Genomic DNA, 19,312 nt, shown 5'->3' on the forward strand with positions numbered 1-19,312 from the left:
TCTGGTCAGAGGTAACAGTTTGAATAAAACCACTAATCACTTATCGCTGATCATTAATCACACTTTTCTCTGGGGCTCTGCAACCTGCACAAGGATAAAAGGCCCAAAGAAGGAGTTCAAGTTTCTCCCTCTCCTCCCCGCCACCCTTTCCCCCTCTCCTGCTTTTAAGGTCTTGCTGAAAATTTAATCCCAGCCATAGAAGTGGCAGATGCCAAAGACAGCTTTGGAAACTTCAGCAAACTCCATCCTGCACTCCAACTCTCCAGTTGTGTCTGGGACTAAAAAAATCTGAGATTGTGTAGATAACACACATTTTATATAAGTATATGCACACACACACAAACCACACACTGCATTGGAATAGCCAGTTAGCCTAGTTTGCAGACTGTTTTTCTCCTTGCGGAAAAGAAAAAGCTTTCTTAGGACCTATCTGCAGAAATAATCCAGTTTGACACCATTTTCACTCCACGGCTCAATGCTATGGAATCCTGTAGTTTGCTGCTCTTCCCTGAATTCCACAACACTGAGCTCTGGCAATCAAAGTAGTGTCAAACTGGGTTATTTCTACAGTGTGGATGCAGCCAGTTGCCTGAATGATAAATGTCAAGCTACTTATTGCGATCCCCTCTTTGCCCTTGTAGTTATTATTTGCAGTCCAAGCCTCCTCAAGTACTTACTCCCAAGTCAAAACTGTCAAGGATCAAGTGGCAAACAACAAAACCAAAAGCAGAGTCTTCTTGGTTTTCCATCATTTGAGGATGGAGAGCACAAGAAAAATCAAGAGGAGGTTTCAGGGAAGATATAAGAGACATGTCAAACTGTGTATCACCAAAAGTAGTCTCGGATTTGGAACAGTACACAAAGGGATCTTGTAATTCCTTGGCAACTAAAAGCTGCATCCAGAAAGGGAATTGTAGTTGGTTGTGGAAGCTTCATTTCTTCTTCTTTCTCCTTTCTTTCCTTCTTTCTTTCCTTCCTTTTCCCCACTTCCTTCCTTCCTTGTCCTTTCTACTTTCTTTCCTTCCTTCCTTTCTTCTCCTTTCTCCCCTTCCTTCTTTCTTTCCTTCCTTCCTTCCTTCCTTCCTTCCTCCTTCGTTCCTTCCCCTTTCTAATTTCCTTCCTTCCTTCTCCTTTCTTTCCTTCCTTCCTTCCTTCTCCTTCCTACACTCCTTCCTTCCTTCCCCTTCCTCCTGCATTCACAACCAACTACAGTTCCCAGAATCCCATAGCACAGAGCCATGGCAGTTCAAGTGGTGTCAACCCGGATTATTTCTGCAGTGTGGATGGACTCTTCTTACTGAAAGAGAGAAGGTGGTAGCAGGACCTTCTTTCTTTCAGTGGAGATTCTTTTGCATACTGACCCCCCCCCCTTTGTCTGACTCGTTGCTATGGAATTCTGGGAGTTGGAATTTTCCATATCCTTGAGCCAAAAAAGAGTTAAAGCGGTGCCAAAGCGGGTTCTCTCTCCAGTGTGGATGCAGCCAGAGTTTGCAAAGATGAAAAAGGACCTGCTGCGAGCTGCTTACCTGGGACCTGGGTTAAAAGACCAGCGGATCGGGAGGAGAGGGATAAAAGAGATCGGTTGGTGGGATGGAAGGTCAAGGGAGGCCGCCTCTCCCCTCCTCCGCCTCCTTGGGGACAAGCTCCAACTTCTCCTGGGAGCGAGATCCGGACAGAGGGACCCTCCTTGTCCGCCAAGGAGGACAAGAAGGCCGGCCAAAAAGGGAGGGCTTCCCTGCTCCAGGCTTCTTCTACTCCACTCCGGCTCCTTTGGGGATGCCTGCCTCCCGGGCAGAAGGGGGAAGGAGGACACCTTTGGAGCCAAGCAGCCAGGCTTTGAGGAGCCTTTGCCGAGGAGGCACTGAACTCTCCCCCTTCCTCTTCCTTCTTTCCTTCCCCTTTCTACTTTTCCTTCCTTCCTTTCTTGTCCTTTTTCTTTCCTTCCTTCCTTCCTACTTTCCCCTTTCTCCGTTCCTTCCTTCCTCTTTCTACCTTGTCCTACCTTCCTTCCTTCCTCTTCCTCTTGCCTTCGCAGCCTGTGTGGAATGACTCCATGGCCGGGGCTGGGACCCCTTGGCTCCTCTCGGCCGGGGCGGGGGCGGGGGCTCTCGGGAGCCGGGGAGGGCGCTGGAGGGACGGGGACAGAGCAGCAGCAGCATCCCGAGAGGGCCCTGGCCAGACTCCTCTGAGGCGGCCCATAAGAGTCATCCTTTCTTAGGACCCAGCTGCAGAAATGTATTGCTTTTATTTCAAGGCTTTCTATCCCACAATGGGACTCTTCTTATTATTATTATTATTTGTTGCTGTTGTTATTGTGTGTCTTCGAGTCATTTCCAGCTTATGGCGACTCTGGGGGGGGGTGTGTTTGGCCTTGCCATCCTCTGAGGCTGAGAGAGTGTGACTTGACCAACTTCCCCCAAAGGGTTGCCATGGTCTCTCCAGGCTCTTTCCTTCTAACTGGCTCTTCGCCCCAAACTGGGACTCAAGGCTGCTTACCGTTTGAAAGCACAGTGCCACAGAAAGCCTATTTCGCTCTTAGCCAAGTCACACTCTCTCAGCCTCAGAGGATGGCAAGAGCAAAGCCGCCTCTGAAGAAACCTTGCCAAGAAAACCCCGCGATAGGGTCGCCATAAGTCAGAAATGACTCGGAAAAGGCACACAACACCAAACCAACTTGAGCCAGAAAAGAGTTAAAGCGGTGCCAAACCGGGTTATGTCTCCAGTGTGGATGCCAGCGCTTGGGAAAGTCGGAGCCCTAAGAGAGCAAAGAGAGGTTCTTCCTCCAAACCAAGGAAAGGAGGACTAGCATGGATTGATGGAGAGAGGAGGAACTGGCTCTGGATCGCGAGTTGACCCATAGGGCTCTTAAGCAAGCCTTCTCTCGCTCGGACCCTGGCAGCTCAAACGGTATCAAACCGGATTAGTCCCGCAGTGCGGCTGCAACGGCCCCGTCCCCTTCTCCAAAGCAAAGTCCTCCCAAACACAACGCAACTCACAAAAGTCAAGGAACAAAAGTCATCCCAAACACAGGCGCGGAGGAAAAGAAAGAAAACTAACCCTTTCTCCTTCCTTCCTTCCCTTCCTTCCCTCTTTCCTTGCCATCACTTGAAGCTTTCCTTTTCCGGATCTGACAGGCGAAGGAACAAGAAAAGAAAACCAAGGAGCCACTAAGTAACACCAAAAAACCTGCGAAGGAAGGAGAACTTTTTTCCTGAAGCTCTGGCAACAAAAAAGCAATCCCTGTATCAGTTGGGACAGTTTGGGAGGAAAAGAAGAAGGGAAAGAAAGAAAGAAAGGAGAAAGAAAGAATGAAAGAAAGAAAAGTGATTCTTAGATGGAAAAAGGGCTGATTCCTATTTGCAGGGACTCACCCCAACAAGTGCAGAAGCCAAGGACCGCCAGCCCGGCTGAAGTGAAGGAACCACGTTGGACTGCGAGAAGGTTACAATACCAGCTATTTAGAGAAGCATTACATCACCCCTCCGTGACGTCACGTGGGATTCCTGAACTTCTAAATCATTGCTGCGGTCCCGGCTTGGAGGGGAGAGAGGTGGGCGGGGTCCGGAGAGGTGGGCGTGTCCCGGAGAGGCCACGCCCCCTCTTCACTAAAAAATCCTTTTGCAGCCCAGGAGGAGGAGGAGGCGGAGGCGCAATCAACAGCTTGCAGCAGCAGCGCTAGAGAGTGTTCCCATGAGTCCTGTGAGTCAGCTTTGGAAACCATCTCTCAGTCTGTAGAATCCTAGGAGAATTGGGAGAGACTCCAAGGACCAAACAATTCTGCCATGCAGGAACTCACGATCAAAGCACCCCCTGTGACAGATGGCCATCCAGCCTCTGTTTAAAGAGCTCCAAGGAAGGAGATCCCACTACACTCCGAGGGAGTGTGTTCCCTTATGGAGCAGCTCTCACTGTCAGGAAGTTCCTCCTAATGTTGAGCTGGAATCACTTTTCCTGTAGCTTGCATCCACTGTTCTGGGTCCTGTTCTCTGGAGCAGCAGAAAACAAGCTTGCTCCATCCTCAGTATGACCCCCCCCCCCTTCAAATGTTGAAACAGGGCTATCATATCCATATGATGTGCAATATCTGTAACAAGCGATCTCTAATATATATAAGGTATATTAGAGCCAGTGTAACATAGTTTAAATCTGTTGCTCCGTGTCCTATTTTCTGGAGCAGCAGAAAACAAACTTGCTCCATCCTCAATATGACCCCCTTTCCAATATTGAAACAATGCTATTATATCCATACAATGTGCAATATATGTAACAAGTGGTCTCATTCATATACACACACACATTAAATCCAGTGTGGGGTAGAGAGCCAGTGTAACACTTTGAATCCATTGCTCCATGTCCTATCCTCTGGAGCAGCAGAAAACAAGCTTGCTCCATCCTCAGTATGACCCCCCCCCCTTTCAAACACATTTTCTACATAGTGCTATCACATTCCTTGATGGCTTTGGGGGGGAGAGGATGAAGGGCAGAGGAGTCCAACCCCAATCCTTTCTTCCCCCTTCCACCTTTGAGACTAACTGAAAGAGAAAAGTTGGCAGCATGAGCTTTCCTAGACTTCAGTCTACTTCCTCAGATGCATTTGAACTTAATTCTACAAAAGCTCATGCTGCCAATCTCTTTGTTTCAGTTAGTCTCAAAGGGGCTAAGAAATCTCTCTACATACTAAACAAACACTCTATGTAAAAAATAAAAACACCCATTAAAAGGTTACATCCATTCTTTTTAGGTCCAAAACACACTTTCATGGCCATTGTGGTTTGGCCCCAATCCACTCCATGGCCCAACTCAAGATGCTGGTTTTGAACTTCAGTGGCCATTGCAGCTTGGTTCCAATTCACTCCATGGTCCAATTCAATATACAGTCAGTCCTCCTTATCCACAGATTTTTTTATCCACGGATTCAAGCATCCATGGCTTGAAAATATTCTAAAAGAGTATAAATTCCAAATAGCAAACCTTGATTTTCCATTTTATGTAAGGGATACCATTTTGCTATGCCATTGTATTTAATGGGACTTGAGGTTCCATGGATCTTATTATCCAGGGTTGGGGGGGGGGTGTCCTGGAATCAAACCCCTGCAGATAACAAGAGCCCACTGTACTAAGTTTTGAACTTTCATATCCATTGTGGCTTGATCCCAATCTACTCCATGGCTCAAGTCAATATGCTCGATTTGAACCTTAATGGCCATTGTGGCTTTGTCCCAATCCTTCATGACCCAATTCAATGTGCTGGCTTTGGACTTTCATGGCCATTGTGGCTTTGTCCCAGTCCACTCCATGGCACAATTAGTGAAGGCTACTGCAACAATAACCATTAGACAGTTTCCTTAGGTGGAAGATGCTGGTGTAGCAGCTCCTCACCATTCCTTAGGCATCTCCCAGCCTGTTCTCTCTTTTGGAGGATAGACCCATAGCTTGTCAGATGAACTAGCTGCTTTCAGTGGTGATAGTGGAATAAGGTGTTGAACTAAAATACAACTGCCTATCCAGTTTGTCTGTGGATGTGTAATGGGCTGGAGATGGGGGGTAGTATTATTTTGCCCCTTGCCTCAGGCAGCAAAACCTAATGGGCCCACCCTGGCAGTATCTAGAAGGAAAATAACGGTGTTTTTTCCCACTCTTTCCTTTCTTAGGCCTCTCCTTGATGCACAGGAATGTAACAAATGCAACAGCAGTGGGGGAAACTGCACCTGTTACTTCCTTCTGTCATGCAAAATTTAACAGAGGTGCAGGGCCTCTGCAAGAAGAAAAGTGAGTGTTGCACTCCCACATGCTTTATGTTTTAAATTCCTTTACATTATATTAGTTCTGCGTTTGGTTTTAATAGGACAACGTCTTCATTTTAATATGGTTTATTTGATGAACTTATTTAGTTATCAGTGGTTTGAGTGGTTTGTTTTTTTCAGCCGTACTCTTTTAACAGATGTAAGCGGCTTTTGAGTTCTTCACTGGGAGAAAAGTAAGTAAATACATAAATGGTTGCTAAGTCTAAATTTATCTGTAATTCACTACTGAGAATACTTTTCCTAAATGTATCCAAACTTCAGGCAACCTAAATATGCTTTTTAAAATGAACATCACAGATTTTTAAATTTTATTTTTATTTTATTCTTTTGTATTCAGATAAGGCTGAGTTACTTTTTGGCACTAATGCCAGGACTAGAGCTGCATCAGCAACTATCCTGTGCCTTAATCATTCCAGTAGTTATACAATGAAGTCAAAACTAATTGCGGTAATTAAAGAAATTTGGTATGTCTTGGATTCATTTCAGGTAAAAAGACCCATTGATGCTACAATATTAATAGGTAATAATAAATGCCCAGTTACATTTTTCATGCCATTTTAAAAATATAAAATCATTAACCATGTGATAAACTAAATTGCGGCTAGATCTGATGAATGCTGTCATAAATTTTGGCATTTATGAGCATCATGCTAGAAGTATGGTCATGGGGGGAAATCCCTTTTCTCTCTTCAAATGCCATACTATTTCATGTCTGTCAGATCCTCTGCTTCTACATGCTCTTTTTAACATTAGTTAAGATAAAAGAAAATATTGTTAAGCTCATCATGGCTCATTATCTTAAGTGTGAGTTGTTATCGGATAAAACAATCAGGCTCTGGATAAGGCACACAGATTGATGGACTAAATAGGACTTCAGTCTGATCCAATACACCTTTGTTATATAACAAAGGTGTATTGGATCAGACTGAAGTCCTATTTAGTCCATCAATCTGTTCCCACAGTGGCTAATGGGAAGTGTCCAACAGTACAGGTGCACAATAGCATCCTCTCTCTTGTATCCCTCAGCAACTAGCTCTGATCCTGGAACATATAGGCATAATGACTATGGAAACTTAATTGATATTTGCATTTTTCCAGATTTTGTGAAACAGCTTTCTATTGTTAATTGTACCTTCCAATGGAAAGGAGGTGAGTCAGAAGTGCTGTGCCTTTATTTTTCAAAGTGATAGCTATCTTAAGCTGAAGTGAAATAAGAAAGAAGTATGTATTACTAATAGAAGTATTACAGAATAAGATTTTGTGAATATCCTCTGGACTATGTGTCAGCATAAATGCTGCGGAATTCTATATAGAATGGTAATAAATCTCTTTGACATAAAGGTGACATAGGGATGTTTGTTATGTGGGCTTTATCTTGTCTTTCTGTTTTGGGGGATTTAAAATGACCAGTGTAGACACCAGGTTTGGCCTGAATAATCTAAAGGCACCAGGTCGTGTCTGATCTTGAAAGCTCGGCAGGGTCAGCTCTGGTTAGTACTTAGAAGAAGACTGCCAATGAATACCAGATGCTGTAAAGAAAGAACTGGCAAAACCGCCTTTGAGTATTCCTATGAATACTCAGTAAACCCTATGAATTTCATGGGATCACCATAAGTCAACAGGTGACTTGAAGGCACATACATATTCACAGAGGCACCAACTCTAGAGGCAAAGGCTATCATTTGTTTGCTCTCATTTCTGAAGAAAATTAAATTTAAATGCACTTGGCACCATAACCATCATCCTTTGTTCTTTACAGTTTCCTAATATACCTTCAAAACCAGATTCCAGCCATTCATTTTTTGCATTGAGTCTAAGATCAAGATTATCGACAAAAATATTTATGTTCTCTGAACGGTCAAAATTCTATACTGGTAAAATATAAGGGTTTATATTAAGAATACATGCATAACAAAAGAGCAATGCTATAACCAGAGCTTGGAGACATTTAACAATTCCATTTCCCATACCGATTACATGTACATGTTAAGTTGTATAATACAGGTTGAATCTCCCTTATCTGGAATCTGGAAATCAAAAATATTCCAAAATCCCAAATGATTCACATGGATGACTGAGATAGTGACACCTTTCCTTTCTGGTGGTTCAGTGTACACAGACTTTGTTTCATGAACAAAATTATTTAAAATATTATGTATAAAATTAATTTAAGACAGTGTGTATAAGGTGTATACAAAACTTAGATGAATTTAATATTCATACTCTTAGCACTTCAATGCAGCAAAATAACTAATCTCTACTTTTCTATTTGTAGATGTGGTATTAAAGCAAATAGGTAGCATGGTCTTAACCAGGCCACCTGAGAACTCTGCAATGAATATAACATTATTTTGAATGTTTTTATTGCTGAAGTCCATAGCTGTCACTAGGAGGTCTGCATACGCTCTCCATCACAGATTATTAAACAGAATAGCAAGTCAACTCTTTTCCCCCCTGTATAATTTCATGGCCAGGATAACAAAAAAGACAGGCTGACTGCATGGTGCCACTATGCTGGTAACAGCAGTGCCAGCACTTGTGTGATGTACTCACAGTACAAAACAGCTAAATCATGAGCTTAAGAATAACATTAGGAACAAGACCTAACACAGGAACCTTCATAGTGACAGCTGCTCCCACTGTGCCTTTGGCAACTCTACTAACACCCACCAGTAACAATCAATGCCAGCTCAAGGTTTGGGAGGTGTGGGTAGCTTGAGTGAGATCTTGACAGGGTCCACTTTTTTCTTGGCATGGTCACGGATGCTCACTTGCTTGCCCTCTGCCTGTGGTTCAGCCTGCCTGATTACTAAAAGGAAAAATGCAGTGATAAGGTGCTGCTTAATTTTAGATTTGCATGACTGAAGTATACAGGTGAACAGGTAGCCACTGAAAGGGAGAGGACCAAGTGTGGCAAGCTCCAAAGGTCAGCAGCAACCTCCCCAAAGGAGTGGAGGCCTTGGCAGGTGTCCCACAATGCCAGTCCCTGGTATGAGTCCTGAACAAGCCCTATTCAGAAACAGGTTCAATAATGCTACAGCTAGAGTGCTGACTGGGGCTGGTTAGATGCTTTAAGATATAAAAAGCATCCAATTTCCTTGGTGAAACAGCTTCACTAGTTGCCAGTCCATTTCTGGGCATATGTCAAAGTGCTGGTTTTAGTCTATAAATCTCTATACGGTTTGTTGTCTTTGGTGCTGTGTGATTTCAGGTAATTTTTTACTTATGGTGACACTAAAGTAAACTTATCAGGGGGGTTTCATGGCAAGATATGTTCAGAGGGGATTTGCCATTGCCATCTTCTGTGCCTTGAAGTGTGACTTGCCCACGGTTACCCAGCAAGTTTACATGGCTGAGCTGGGATTCGACCCCTGGTTTCCAGAGCCACAGTCCAATGTGCAAACCACTACTCCATGCTGGCTCAGGTCCAGACTATCTGAAAGTCTGTATCTCCCCATATGAGCCTTTCCAAATATTATGACCATCATGGGAGGGTTTTCTCTCTATTCCACTACCCTCATCAGTCTTCCCAGTGGCTGTTTCTAGGCTTTGAAAGTCTCTCCTGAGGAAGATTTGATCTTCCCCCTCACTGTTGCAGGTTGGCAAAGACCTTATTTAAACGGACTTCAGACCTAAATTACTAGAGTAGAGTAATATACAATTAGGTGTGCTATTTTTAGTATGTAATGTTTCTTGTTTTAATTGTTAATGTCTTTAAAATAGTGTTTTAATTAGATGTATGGTTTATTGCCTTCTCACTTTTGTACTCCATGTCGCTTCATATGTTCTGTTTTAATTTATTCTGTAAGCCACGGAGTCCTATTCAGGAGAAAAGCAGGCTATAAATCAAAGAAATAAAATAAAAATAAAAAATAAAAACACAGTGATGCTTTCTTATGGTACCACATATCAGCCATGCATGGAAGATACTGGTTGATGTCAATATAATATATTTTAATTATATTAGTTTCCTTTAGGACTAGTTATTAGTAGATAAGCAAAGGTAACATGCCATGTCTTGATGGCATCATCAAACCCAGTTCAAAAGCATACCTGACAGATGGCCATCCAGCCTCTGTTTAATGACCTCCAAAGAAGGAGACTCCACTACACTCTGGGGGAGTTTGTTCCACTGTCAAATAGCCCTTACTGTCAGGAAGTTCCTCCTAATGTTGAGGTGGAATCTCTTTTCCTGTACCTTGCATCCATTGTTCCAATTTGTTTTTTGTATATCTGCATTGTGCTGTATTTTTTATAACTTATTGTAAGGTCCACAAGGTCTATATATTTCCTTCATTCATATTCACAGTTCTGCAAACTACAATCCAGTTCTCCAACAGAAAATGCATATAAAATGCATTAAAAGAAAGAGCCACCAAAATCTTTATAATTAGTGAAAATAAAATTGAGGGGGGGGGGTATTGCTTACAAAACATTTATTTGGTAAAACTGTACAAGGTGTGTACGTTAGGATTACATGAACACAAAAATACATGCAACTTTCATAATGACAAAAAAAATGCAAACCAATGCAGAAGTGAGCAAAAATGAACTTGAGATTCAAAAAGAGAAAAACCAAGGAAGTGAAAAGTGACAGATTCATTTCTCTCTGTTCCAGTTTCCTGACCAGAGCATATAAGCAGCAGGAGTGGTAGCCTCCAAATAAGCCACTTTCAAGGGAACTGATCAACTACCACTCCAATCACACTGGATAGTCAACTTCTGCAGCTCTCTTCACTATTTGCTAACCACCCTGAGGAGGCTAGACACAGCTGAAAATCACAGTTCCTTTTTTAAATTACTGTATGAGATATGCAAAAAGTTACTACAACGTGCGGGAAAAGGAGATGAGGAATGTTGCTTTTTACTTTAGAAACTGCATGACAGGCTGCTTTAGTATTTCTTCACCTTTGTATCTCCAGGCTGAATACATCTGTAACATACTTCTCTGCATCTGCAAGGAAACTACACAAAATACAATTCCATAGCACTGAACCATGGCAGTTAAAGTGGTGTCAAACTGGATTATCTCTGCAGTGCGGATGCAGCTTAACATGAACCTCGTGAAGGAAAAAGAGGAATTCCTACAAAGAAAGAGTTGGTTTCTCATTTGTGGACTGTATAGCACACATAATCTACTCCATACGCTCAGGTCCTCTGGTGGACATTTACCCCAGTCAGTGAGGATGTAGCTATACCTAAGAGTTTCATTTTGCTGCTTTTTAAAAAATGTTCTAAAATTCACATATCTTTTCATAAATTTGATGGTGATAAAACCTGACTTAAAATGACAATGACACAATGTTGAGCTGGCAGGTTTGCCCATCAAGACAAGGTTTTGAGTGCTTTTCTCTTACATATCAGGATTTGAACATATTTGGCCATGTTTGTGATGATGAACTGAGGTTGCCACCATGATTTTCCTGACAGGTTCTTCAACTTTAGTAGCTGCAGGGCAGGCAGATATATTATCATCCTTTCCATGGTTGCAACAGCAAGTTCTGCCTACTGAATTTGCCCAATGCAGATACTTAAACATTTGATTAGGTTTGTTTCTAATCAGAACTAACCAAAAATTATAAATTTCAGATTTTTTTTAAAAAAAACTGAATTTGCAAGGAAGTAAAACTGCAAGATTATATTTGTTGTAAAAACAAGCCTGTGTGGTGGTGAGGTTTGAGCATTGGACTATAACTCTGAAGACCAGGGTTCAAATCCAGCTCACCCATGGCTGAACTTGGGCAAGTCATACTCTCTCAGCCTCAGAAGATGCCAATGGTAAACCTCCTTTGAACAAATCTTACAAGAAAAGTCCACCTTAGGGTCACCATAAGTCAAAAATCACCTGAAGGCACATAGCAGCAACAATAAGAACAAATAAAGAGACTAGTCCTGTGAAGAAGGTTTATTTGGGGATTGCAAGAAAAGATGTTGGTGTGACCTTCTATTCCACATGCCCAACCCCTGCCATTGTAAGTATTTCAGGTTTCACCCATTAATAGGGTTATTACTGTTATAGTGACAATACTTGTGCACCAATTTTGGGGAGCTGCGCTGAGATTGTCTTTTGTTATTGTCTGTTGTGTTTAAATGTGCCCTGACTCTGAGGTCAAAAGGAGAATACATCATCCCATACCTCCAACATTTCACAGATGCAAACTGGAACATGTGTGGCCAAATAGCATCAGAGTATAGTCAAGATATCGACAGTGATTAATGAGGAAGAACACATAAGCTAGGAGAGGTTGCAGCAGTTTTCATTTGCCTGAGCCTACTGAGAAGGGCATAGTTCCTTTCACCTCCCCCATGCTGTTTTAACAGACTGCAAACGATTTTTGCATTTTGAACTCAGTTTGCAGCAACTGGAGTAAACCTAGGGCAAATAGGGAAAGTTGGAAGAAGCAAGAGAAACCGGGATATTTTAAAGGCAAATGGAAAAGTAGGATGACAGAAGATTAATCAGAAGATAAGGGAGGGATATCAGTAATGCTTAACCTACAGTAGCAATAAGTAGACTGAAATACAGCAACAAAGAGGAAATGTTCCTAGTTTGTGGACTGTGGTAATAGTGCATTTGGACTGTTGGGGTTGGGGCTGATGGAAGTCTAAATGTGTGCAACATAAGAATCTCTTGCAATCTGTTGAGTAAAGAAATATTGTTTGACTGCTATATATTCCTTTGCCACTTTTTATTTATTATACTTGCTTCCCACTTTATAGCTCCCTGAAGCTCAAAGCAACTTACAAAAGGTTCTTAAAATAAAATCATAGTACTAATGGCACCACATCTGATGAAGTGGGCTGCAGTCCATGAAAGGTTATGCCAAATGAAACTTGTTGGTCTTTAAGGTGCCTCTTTGTCGCTGTTTTTGCTGCAACTAAAACAGCTACTCCCTTGGAAATAAAAACAAACATTCACACTAAACAGTCTGCCCATATTGCAGAAGGCAGAGCTTCTAGTGTGTGTTGTCAGTCAGGTTTGTTTTGCATACTTTGGGGTGCTTAGGAGGAAAAGGTGAGGATGTTCAAGAGTTGGTGCCTGTTCTCTAGTTATCACCCTTAATAAGCAACCGTTTTGCATGCACATCATGTTCACAGAGGTTACTGATGTAGATTTCAATTTAAAGTGTTGGTTTTAACCTCAAAAGGCCTAAGCAACTTTGGGCCTAGCTATCTGAGGGATTGCCTGCCTTCTTGCTACAAACTTGTCTAGTTTTTAAGATCTGCAGGAAAAGCCCTTTTGAGGACCCCAGCACTTGCACAGGCCTGTTTCGGGGAGCAAACATGAAACAGTTTTTTTCTATACCACTCCCAAACTGTGGAATGTTCTGTCTTCTGAGTTACAATTAGTGCTCTGCTCTCTTGGCTTTTTTTTTAAAAAAAAAGATGTTCACACACATCTTTACAATTTGGTCTTTTAAATCATTTTTAATGATTTTACAATTATTTTAATATTTCAACATAGTTTATTGCTGATTTTGTTTATGTTTCAATGTGATTCTAATTTTTTTTAATTTGATTTGTTGGCAGCTACTGTGAAAAGGTATACATATGTTTAAAAATAAGTTAATATTTCTGTCAGAAGCAGAGCACCTGAATGGATTTGAGAACAGATTAGCATTATTCATATGACTGATCATTCTTTCTACAAAATTCTCTCTGTTTATTCCCTTTCAAACATCCATCATTAAGTTCTGTAGTCACATATGTGCCACAAAGATCAATCTGAGTTGTTTCCTTTGCTGAGACTTGTATATTCCTGGTATTACTGGTTTCTTTTATCATTTATTCTTTACATTTCTATCCCACCTTTGTTTTAGTTATCTCAATCTGCACTGATAACTTGAACCTAGGTTTCTCAGGTCTCACATAAAGATTAACCACTATATTACATTGGCACAAAGGAGTTTTTCAGAAAGCTTGGGGAAATTTCTCATAGCCTCCAACTGTTCTGATTTGGTAGGGACAATCCTGATTAATCCTCTGATGTCCCACTTTTTGGCTGCTTTTATAATGTCCCAGTTTCTGTGTCCTCCTCCCATTTTCTACCTTTTTCTTCAGCTTACTTCAATTGCAGCATACTGAGAAGCTTATCACTCACTTTTTTAAACCAGTTCCAGACTCCTAGGCTGGAGGATGCAGGATGAAGGTGGGGATTATTGCTCACTAAATCACTGCCGAACCACTGGTCGCCATCAGCCCGAGTCCAAGCCTGGACCCAGCCACACTCCGCCGGCACTTTTTAGAAGTTGAAAAGCTTCTGACTTCTAAAAAGTGATGGTAGAGCATGTCTGGGACCTGGCTAGTGAAGATTATGTCCCCTATTGCATAGGTAGATTTTTCTGCCAACACACAGGACTGAGCTGTGTGAATGAATAAGTGATTTTGAGTTCAGGTATCTCCACCACATCCTTGTGCTTGTAGTGTCTCACCACCAGGAGAGTGAAACAGACTTGGCCTGTCACTTTCACAGTGATATCCTTATACTGACAAACTGAAACAAAGCTATTTAAAAGGGGTGCAGAGGGGGCGACTGCAACTGACCTGATGTGTGAGCTGCCCTTGCACATTGAGGGTCTAACATCAGCATTGGCTTGCTTCATTGTTGCCTCATTTCCTTCAGAATCCCACAGAATTGGGCTTCATAGACCTAGAGAGTAAGAGAAATAATCACAATACAAATTTTACTTTGTCATAACAACACAAGCAAGATTATTACAGCCACTGGCCAGCCCAACCACACTGAGATCTTTTTTATTTTTATATTTATAGCTCTCAGTTTTTTATCTCCAAGAAACCCAAGATGGCTTACAGGATACCCTTTTTCTTCTCCATTTTATCCTCACAGCAAAACTAAGAGGAAGGTTAGGTTGATAGTCAGTGACCCAGACTCACCTCCTGAGCCTCATATCTGAGTGAAGATTGAAACCTTGGTTTCCTGGATTTCAGCCCAACCTTCTAACCACTTCACTACTCTGGAACCAGTGAATATTTTGTTCTGGGGCTTCTCAGGGGTAATTCAAACATTGGTTTTCTTTAGTGCGACTATGTGAATAATCTCACTCATGCATTCTGGTTTTGTTGTTCACACTATTTTTTTTAATTGCGTCCACATCTCTGTGTGTTCTGTTGCTCACACATGTCAGCACTGCACATAAAGATGGAATCAATGATGCAGATGTATTTGAAACACATTCAAGGCATGCAGAGTTTTATCCCAGTTTATCCTGGCTCTATTCGTATTGGTTATTCGCACAGCCAACAACGCAAATCTTTTAGGGAAACTTAGGGGGGGACAAGATCAATTAACCTGCATTAAGTGGCTTTTTTGAGAGCTCCTCTCCCAACTTATGTGGGTGCAATCGAATTGCATGTGAACAACAAATATTCAACCCACATTTTACCAGGATTATTTTCACTATCTGAATATCCCCCCAGTGTCTTTAAAAGGGCCTGCAGTGAACCATTCATCCACCAGCTGGGAGAGAGGAGATATTACTCATTTCATCCTGTTTAGAAAATGGGATTAGAAAACAGGTTGGTCAGTTAAAAATGTGCCCCTTGCCCCTTGGAATGAAGGATTCCAGTCTTGCATAAAAGAAAATGCCACAATGGGTCAACTGTTGTGAAAGCAAAGCTGTTCTGAGAGTTCAAACTCCTGAGTAAGGACTTATCACCGCAGAACAACACAAAACCAACACTTTGAGAAAATACAGTCCTGTGACTAGCATCTTCATTTTATTTTTTCCCTCCTGTATGAGTTATAACACCTTTGCTTGATGAAGAAGCCAGTGGAACATCTAAAGCTTGCATCACATCTTTTAGCATTTAGCATTTACATTTCTACACCACTTAATAGTGAACCCAACACTCTCAAAGTGGTTTACAATCTGTAAACCAATTGCTCCCAACAAGCTGAGTACTTGTTTTACCAACTTTGTAGTCAACCTTGGAGCCCTGTGATCGAATTCACAACGTTGTGGCTGCAGCACCAGCATTTAACCACTACGCCACCAGGGCAGTCTTTTGTGCTTTTTGGCCGACTGGATAAAGGTATCACTATTTTGAGGATTTTGGATGTTGTTATGCTTTGCTCCAGAATGAGTTAGCGTGATGACAAAACCATGAAGGCAAGATTGGGAGTCAGGTTTGGATTTGAACTTCCAGGACCTCCCCCCCCCCCACAGGTGGGGGTCTGGTTGTACAAAAAAATAACCTCTCCAAGCATTGATGGAGAAGAGGAGGTAAACTGTTTCTCCCACATCCATCTTTACAGAACACAGCTTTGCTGATGAGACAGAGAGCCAGGAGTTCAAGCCAATGGGACTTTGTTGTGTGAGAAAATTGCAGGGAATGAGTTGAGTCATGCTGGTGGAGGAAGAAACAGGCCTTCAGGAAGGAGTAACTGAGTCACCCAGCAACTGCAGAGGCACAAAGGCATGGAGCTACAAAACTGTCAGCAAAACAGGGTTGAGAAGGGGGAAATGGGTAGTTCTAAGCTGGGGATATGTGACACTCAACATAATTGACTATTGGTGTAGCAGCAAGTGTGTATCTGAAGCACTAATTTCTGGTCACACACTTTTCTAGGACTGGGAACCCTGAAAAGCCACCAGTAGCAAGTGTAGACAAAACTGAACTATGTGGGGATGTTAGAGCCTGAAGAAATGGCCAGAGGTTTCTGAAAGTTGTTGCCCAGAAAGTAAGCTCTATAAGCAGCTTCCTGTGTCCTTTTAGCTTGAAATCAGTGATGGACAACTGTGAGCACTTTTGGTCTACAAATCCTGTTAAACCTAGCAAGCATAGCCAGTGTTGAGGGATTATGGTAGTCACAGTCCCCAAACCTCTGGAGAGCCACAGTTGCCCAGCCGTGTTCTAAATTATTTATAAAAGTAACTGTCGTCATATTACAGATGTAGGGGACTGAAGCTTGGACAAGGTGGTTTCAGTAATCCATACCTGCGTTCCTTCTAAATACCAGTTTGGTGAGCTTGACTGGCCCTATCTCCTTTGCAATCTGGTTCGCTGTAACAAGTGCTTCCGTATGTAAGCATATGGGTGCTTCTTCAGAAAAGCCAGCTTGCAGGAGAAGTAAATGATATGAAAAGTACTGGAACCAGCCAGTATTCTAGAAAGACCTGAAATGGCATAGGCATGAATGCAGACAATAAATGTTGAATATCCACGTTAGTTCTTTTTTCTCTTATGAATGTTTGATGCACTGCTTTATCTGAAATGACAGCCCGTTTGCTTTTGCACACATGTACAAGTTCAGCTAACTCTAGGTCAGAGCCAATTTGTACATGTGTATTTGTGTGTTGTTTTTGTGTGCACTTTTGTGAAAGGTCACCTTGAGATTAACTCTTCCTCCATTGTTTTCTTTTAATAAATGGGTTTGAGTATGCTGGTCCTCAGCACTATAACTACAAGTTACAAGATCTGTTCCTGACATCTACATGTTTATTGTAGTCTTCCATTTCAGAAATAATTGTGCACTCTGATCTTTATGAGAATACTTGAAAGTATACCCACTCAGAGACTGGGAAAATTCAAGGATATACTGGTTTCAAGATTCTGGAAGTAGTAACCTCCCCCCTCCCCACTGCCACCAAAATTGTAAAATTCTATAGTCCCTTATATCTTATATCTCTTTATAAATTATGCTAGAAAAATATGCTAGATATTTTTGCAAATCTGTAACATATTCCACTAGTGTTCATACTGCTGGTTTTAAAAAAATGTTTATCGCTTAGAGCCATAGGCCACTGGAAACACACTTCAGTGATATACTATTTTTGTTGTTGTTATGTGTCTTCAAGTCATTTCTGACCTATGGTGACCCTAAAATGAACCTGTCTTACACTTTTCGAAGTGTTTTCTTACACTTTGAAAAATCATTGCTACAGGATACTGGGTTTTTTTGAGAGGGAAGAATAGTAAGACATCACACAGATATTAAGTGCTATGATTAAGCATTGCTATTTAGAGAATAACATACAGATAGAAGTAAGTATATTTGGCCCTTCACATTTGCGGTTTTGACTTTTGCGGCTTTGATTATTGGCAGATTTTACTAGTATGTTTTCTCTAGGTCCTCCAGCAAGACTCTGCCAGACATTGACCACAGACTTGTTTTGGTGTATGTAGAGATTTGTGTTTGTAAGTCCTACAGCATGATTCTGTGGTCAACCTCTGGTGGATGTTGCAAAAGTAGAAACAGAGACGATACTAAACAGTGGCCATTATCAAACAGTAATGAGATGGAATAGATATCCTAACACTGAAGAGGTGATCAGCATATGCAATGAGATAAAAACACCTTTATCCCTATTGAAGCTACATGAGTCTTTTGATGAATTCAGCCTCTTTATTCTTGTTTTTTCTTGTCTTGGAGCTGGAGATAAAGTATATCAGGAGACGGAACTTCAAAGCATTATCTTCCACACATGGCAATTGTAGCCCGCAACAGAGGCTTATTTTCAATAGTGTATTTTTGCCCAGTAAAAAATATTGCATTGTCATTTGAATGCTCATAAATCAAAGAAGTGTAAGCTTCAAGACAATATACAAATAATAATCTGGCATTTCAGAAAAACTAAAACTGCTAACCATACCCCTTGCTTTTTAGACTGAAAAATTAGTACATTAAGGGCTAGATCAATATTAGTCCTCCTACCTAATACAAAGGAGACACACTGAGAATGAATGGTATTTCATAAATACATTTAAATTTTCACTGGTGATATCAACAACTGCACCACTAGCAATGAAATATGGCTGAAAGAAAGAGTTTAAATGTTTTGATTTAGAAGTAACTCATGAATAAGAAGAGATGTAAGTATGAAAGTACACTTTTTAAAAGGAAGAATAGCCCCTTTTAAATATAGCCTTTGCTTCTTATACTGTCCTTTTTCTAAATAAAGTTCATAATTTTTATCTACTTAATATCAAGAGCGCCCTCTACAGGGCACTAAGAGACCTAATTTTATTTCTTTATCATCCAAACCATACTTTTTGAACAATATATTTCAATATATTTGCTGCAGTAAGGCTGACAAAATACTTTTGCTTTGCTTTGTTTTTCAGAACACAAAAGAAAACTGAAAGAGAGTATATTTACGTACCACAATCTTTTTAAAAATTGTGCAGAAGTCCTATTTCCATCAATAAAATTCATATTCTAAAGATTTTATATGGCTAGGTACATTCAACTAAAACAATGGGATTAGGCACATCTTACTTTCTCTGTATTGTGTCTCTAATATTTGTTTATCTGACTCTAGTGAGCTGAAACCCAAATAATTTATCAGGGGGTATTTTTAGGGTCTTTTAATACTACCACAAACCACCCCATTAAATCTACGGTAGGAACCATATTAATTTTATCTATTTTGAAAGAAGTGAAAATGATTACTTGTTTGTTTTCTTTCCTTACAAGTGCTGTTAGTAAAACAAAACTGGGGTTTCGACATGATGGAGTGACTTTTGCAATGACTCAAAGACAAGTT

General features: G+C 41.2%; 1 protein-coding gene across 2 annotated transcripts in view; it reads right to left on the reverse strand.

Annotated features, from left to right (window-relative positions):
• The window catches only part of CREB5 (cAMP responsive element binding protein 5), a 308,617-nt gene extending 305,191 nt beyond the window's left edge, over nt 1-3,426 (reverse strand). For both annotated transcript variants that reach the window (XM_089533032.1, XM_089533033.1), the window contains exon 1: nt 3,372-3,426. The gene's annotated coding sequence lies outside the window, so the exon portion shown is untranslated. The remainder of the gene's footprint in view (nt 1-3,371) is intronic.
• Nucleotides 3,427-19,312: the final 15,886 nt, after the last annotated feature.

Source organism: Sceloporus occidentalis, unplaced genomic scaffold (assembly GCF_023333645.1).
Source record: "Sceloporus occidentalis isolate IW3139 unplaced genomic scaffold, rSceOcc1.0.p SCAF_7, whole genome shotgun sequence".
Lineage (NCBI taxonomy): Eukaryota > Metazoa > Chordata > Lepidosauria > Squamata > Phrynosomatidae > Sceloporus > Sceloporus occidentalis.